Source organism: Haemaphysalis longicornis, unplaced genomic scaffold, assembly GCF_048455015.1.
Source record: "Haemaphysalis longicornis isolate Haplotype H1 unplaced genomic scaffold, Haemaphysalis longicornis Haplotype H1 scaffold_1, whole genome shotgun sequence".
Lineage (NCBI taxonomy): Eukaryota > Metazoa > Arthropoda > Arachnida > Ixodida > Ixodidae > Haemaphysalis > Haemaphysalis longicornis.
Genome location: NW_027526203.1, coordinates 343,618,095 through 343,624,094, shown reverse-complemented (window position 1 = coordinate 343,624,094; position 6,000 = coordinate 343,618,095).

Below are 6,000 nucleotides of genomic sequence, written 5' to 3'. Positions count from 1 at the left end.
TATATATATATATATATATATATATATATATATATATATATATATATATATATATATATATATATATATATATATATATATATATATATAATCTTCAACAGTTGTTCGACGAGGGGACTAAAGGTGGCCGCCGTTTCCACGTGTGTCTAAGCCTAAATGCAACTAGTGAGTTGGCGCAAAAACTCGGCTCCACTGTATGTTACACCACGTGCAGGATCAGATAGAAAACTGAATTATAATTGGGGTTCATGAGGTGCTTCTAGATTAACCGCGAGGACAGGGAGCATGGGTAGGGCATATCATCGCAGGGATTATATTGAAGGGGAAATCAGGGGCTGCAGTTCTTATACGAAAGCATTGGTTAACTATGCTGGTCAACAATCCGGCGACAACGCAAACAAAATGGCCGACAGGTGGTGCACCAAATTCGACAGCTCGAAGGGCAAAAAAAAAAAAAAACTTAATGAATGCTCGTAATGTCACTTCGTTTCTCAAGGAAGCGTCTTCATAAACACTGCCACTAATCGGGCAGAAAAGCTAATTAGAAAAATTTGGCCCTAGATGGGATTGGAACCAGGGTGCTCTCTGGAAACGAGACTTGCATAGAACCCCTGGTAAATATATTATATGCCTTCGACTTGGAAACGTGTGTTAGGGAAATGTACTTAGTACTCTGGGAGAAATTTAAGCATGATATTTAAACAAGTAGCAATTAGATGCGTACCACAGGACGTTCCGGCTAACAGCGCAAATGTAGGGCTGCCGAGGGTGATTGACCTAGCCTCTCGCCGTAACCGAAAAAGGGAGAAAACTTCGCAAGGGGTCTGAGAGGACACATGCGCACCACAGGGAATGTGCTTCTGCAAGCACCTCGTCATTACCGTGCATAAAAGGAGCAAGCTGCTTTACACGCGATACATATTCTGCCAATTTCATCTGCGGGGTGTATGCGGCGATGGACTCTGAACCATCTACATCAAGAGCAGCTGTGAATGTGGCGGTGGACACAATACCGGTGCATCCGCACCACAATCCAACAATAATGCCTTCGCATTTATTAAATCGTATAAAGAGGGTTTAGGTGTCCTAACAATTTTAGCGACAGCACTGTTTAAGGTTTTAGTTACGGCGTATAGCGTTACCAGCAAAAAAATACCAAGAAAAAATACCGAGCGAACGTGAGCGTGCGCCCCGTAAGGAGCGCCCGGAGTCGGCCAGCTCGACTTACGAGAACACTCTTCCCAGCGTTCGTAGCATCGCGTGCTCTTGTACTTGCCAGTGATGGTGGTGGCGATTTATTAAGAAAGGATGGAAGAGAAAAGAACTAGGGATATTGTTGAACTCAACGGGGAGTTCTGCCTCATACAACCCAGTCCGGGGAAAGGGGAGTGGGGTTTCAAAGGTTAAGAAGCGAGAGAGAGGGGTGAGAGAAGAGCGGTAAGAATCGGGGGACAGTCTATGTCAGTTCACGTACGTTCGCGCCTGAAGTGAGGAGCACAGACGCCGAGTTCGCGAAGCCGGTTGCAGCGGATTCTAGCGCGTGCTAACGCGGTTTACTTTTGAGAGATGTGAAAGCCAGCCGAGAAAACAACCAGGGCCTGCGAGCCATGGAGAACTTTCAATAGAAAGTTCGCAAATCCATGTGAGGGGCAACAGCCCATCCTGCCACAAAGGGAGAGGGGCCGCCATATCTGCTGTTTCTTCAGCGTGGCAGCACTAGTGCAAGCGCGGCACTTTTAAATGAAAAAGTGGCTCCTTGCCGTCGTTTGTTTGAAGTATGTTAGCACTTCGCCGTTGCTAACTGATTCGTACACCTTCGGATAATGAGGTTGGTAACTAAGGATTTATCGTCGCTGGCCTCTATCAAAGCAAATTTTATTTCCTCCTCTAGGTGGTTGTATGAAGCAGAAATGCGGCTTAATAATGTGCATCTAAACTTCTTAAGGTGCACTGCAGCAGCGTGCCGTAATTAAAGGTGGCATTCACAATTTAGTTAATAAACATATTTTATATCCGTTTAGTAGCAGAGACTCTTTACGGAGAACCCGCTCCTCGCTATTTTGATCTCTCGCAACAACAGCGATTGCATCAGATAGATTGCCTGGCAGGTTCGGGCGTAATACCCAGGCCCAATGCTTTGCCTGAATGTTAACCGCAGCTGACACCGTTGAGAGGGATAAAAATGCTTTTTAAGCCCATTCTGCGGCAACTCCGGCTGCTCAGGCTCATCGGTGCGGGGACGTTGCGCCCAACACGCTTAGAGAGAATAGAGTCAAGAAATTCCTCTGCAAATGTAGGGGCTCTAACAATGAACTAGCAAAACATTCTTGCAAGAAAGTCTGGGTGTTATGAATGGGCCCCTCATTCGTCCTAGACCTTCTGAAGTTGGCCCATTAGGTTAGGTAGACAGGGTTTGTTCAGCATCTTTAAAAATTTATAGCGTGGCGTAGCGGCACTTTTATATAAACTGTCAGCCGAGTCATCTGTCTTCACCTACTGCTCGTTAAAATATATTCTTCTGTTTAAGTTTAAATGAAATGCCGAAAAATCCGAATTCTGTCTTTGCCCAACCTCGGGGCTTTTGATGTTTTCATTTGTTTTTAGTGCTCTGCGTGGGAGAATTTCAACGCATTATTGGACAGAACAAAAACTCCAAACGATAAGTCATTGGCGCTATTTTGAATGTTCTGTTTCATCCAAATGGAATATTCTGGCGGTTCTGTTATGGAGGTGCCCATACACTTAAGAAACATTCATAGCAATCTTAGGAATCTTCTAGCGCGAAAAAGCTGGCTAACCAATCATAGCTACTGAAAAGGCAAACTAGGCAAATGATTAGGCCAACCTTGTCAGTTCGCCCGAAGAAAACAAAAATGGCCGCATGTCTGCTCCTTTCTTCGCAAATGTCGACAAAAGACGATAATATTTGTCGACATTTGACAAGTAAATGCCTCCCTTCACTTTCCTGCTCCCCTCTCAGGTTGTTCCTCTTTCGTCGCGCTCCTCTCCTCCCAAGGTAAACACGCTAAGAGTTTGCTCAAGTCAGTTTAAAATTGATGCGTTCCACTGCTCCAGGCCGGGTACCTCGATGCCAGCGCTGCCGTACGGCGGAGAGGCGCGTGAATAGAGGCGCCCACCTTCAACGTTTATAGAACCGCGTCGCCCTAGTCCACGTGCGTTCCAAGCAGAACATGGAATGTATCTAGTGAAAGCATTTGCAACTGTTGCCGCTTGAACTTTTGAAATGCCGCCAGAAGCTATAGTGGTGCGGGCGATAGCAGGCGACAGCGTGATTTTTTTTTCTGCAGTAGATGCAGTAGTTCATTTCGCAAAAGTCAAGCGTTTATGAATTTTCTTTTGTAAATGAACAGTGTAAATATCCCTTGTATATTAATTTTCTGTCTTATATTTGCGTAATGTCTTGTTCTTGTTCAACAATGTTAACAATTATGAACATATAAACTGGTCTTAGACGTTTAGATTTGGCTGTGAGTATATAAGACTATTGCGCAGACTTCGTTTCACTTTGACCGGGTGGCTGAATCGAGTCACAGACAGACAGACAGACAGACAGACATACAGACAGACAGACCAAAATTTCAGGGTTTAAGTAGCCCAAGAAAGACTGTCGTCTTTATAATGCTTGTGCTATGACCTCACGCAACGCTGGGATGGCGTTTTGCATTGCGTGATGTCACATGGCAGGCCATGCTTGTAAGTCAAATAATACGTGCAGCCGAGTTATTCATTATATTGGAAGCTTAGGGAGCGGTGACTGCTGTTTCGGGTGTTGTGGATACTTGTAAAGCGATGGAGGGCCCAAGAAGTTTTTAATTTCATCGGTGCCGACCAGCCGTGGTAAACTAGATTTTCCTAGGGAATAAATAGGCCTCAGAATTTTGAATGTAGATTTTAAAAATACCAACTAATATTTGACGGCTATTCTACTTTACGCATACCGATTATTATCAAGGCGTTACCACTACTCAAACAACGTCTACTGAAAATGAGCTGCCGCATTGCGTTCACCTAGCCTTTATGCGTTTTTTTTAGAACTGAAGATTAAGGGTTGCAATGTTTGTGAAGGTAGATCATCTTTCCGACAAGTATGAAAAAATCTATGTCAGTTACGAAAGCTACGAAACCCCATCTGTACAACTATTAATAGCGCCGTTTGTATTGAGCAACAAGTCTGTATTCAAGGTCACCGCGTATTCATTTTACTACGGTCTTGCTTGACGCTGAGGTGTAACGAAGTTTTCTTACCGTCATTGAGGCGTTGAGTTTGTCTAGGCACGCATTCCGTCCTTCTTTCCCGGCGGCAGTTGTAGTAGTACCCGACAATGCCCTGCAGGTGTAAAGAACGCGGCTTACTCTGGTGTGCGCTCAGGTAGAAAAGTTCAAAATGAAAAAAAAGTACAAACATTTACATTCATTACAGAGCCAGCTGTAAGGACGAAGGCCCGAGAAATATTCATATCAGCAAAGCGGGACTACCCTTCTCAACCTATGATCCCGCGACAGCTGGTGAAGAGTCGCCTCCAGTAGAATCGTAGTGTCGGTTTCGTGCACCTCTTTTGCTCGCTCCACAGCATGCGTTTAAAGGAGCCATGAAGACAAAACACAAGTTTGGTTCATTCAAAAGATGATGGCCTCCTTAGAAACATACGGACACCAGTTTTAACATAAACTTCCGCCAAATAAGCTATACAATTAAATAAAAAAAAAGGAATGGCCATGCGACCCACTCGCTCATTTCCCGCAACAGAAGCTATAATGTCATACCAGCCTGCTCTGCCATTGGCGGAGGCCGGCAAAAGCAAACGCAAATTAGGCTGAGCTTATAAGCTTGCAGAACGAGCCATTTGTGCTTCTTAAATGTAGGCCGCGTACTTTTTAAAGCAATAAGAATGATGGGACAAACAGTGAAAGTTACGAAAGCACATGTAAACATAGAAGTAATGATGCGTACTACTGTTGGTACTGCGCGCACTATGCGTAGTTTAGCTGCACAGCACTGCGGGGCTTTGGAATCGACTCAGACGACACTGGCCGATTGACGCAAGCAAAGGTGTTTTACGTGACCATATTTGTCGAGCGAGCACTACGTTTCACGAAACGATTATTTTCTCCCAGGACAAAAACGGTCAAAAACAAACCAAAGGCAGAAAACGGCTTGCCACTGTATGGTGGCGCCATCTAGGTTCAGTAACGTAAACAAACGCGCGAACGCCGCCATCGGCTGCAGTAAAGTACCTCGATTCCAGCGCCGCCGTACAGGGTGGAGACACCTTTGAACGGTGCCGTGCCGCTGCAATTGGGTCAACGTGCTCAACGCGTTGTTCTTTTCACTTCCCACGAGACCCAGCAACGCGAAACAGATAAGATGATTGAAATTTCGCCAGTAAACCGCATTGCGGCGATAATTCTAGCGCGGTTTTGATACAATGACTTGCTTCGGCGGCAAGCGAGTGACCCAAAATGGAGGCGCCAGCGTATACGTGTCTCCAGCCTGTACGGCGGACGCGTAAATCAAGGCACCCTAGGCTGCAGAGGGGCCGGTTCCTCTGATGTCATTGCAGACCACGAAAACACACGATTTAGCGGGAAAATAAAAAATTTAACTTAAATTGATTAATTTCTCAGTGAATAAAGCATCGTTTGTATCCCGACAAACGCCGGGGGCACTATAAAACACGAAATCTTTCGAATAAAACAAATTTGTATTTTGTCTTCATGGCTCCTTTAAGTTGGAATGCACCAAAGGCGGGCTTAGGGTACCCGTGCTGTGCAGATTTACGGTACACGTTAGTGGAGCTATAGGAACTCGATAGTGCTCTGTATCTGGCGACGCCACCTGCTGGCTTTTGTACGGCTTGGTTGATTGTATTGAAAGAAAGCACTAAGTTACAAGAACGTGCCGCCATCTTTGTGTGCCTGCTGTAGCAGAGGCATCTTTTAACAGAGGCCTGCGTGCGTCTTGTACTGCGCCGCCATCGG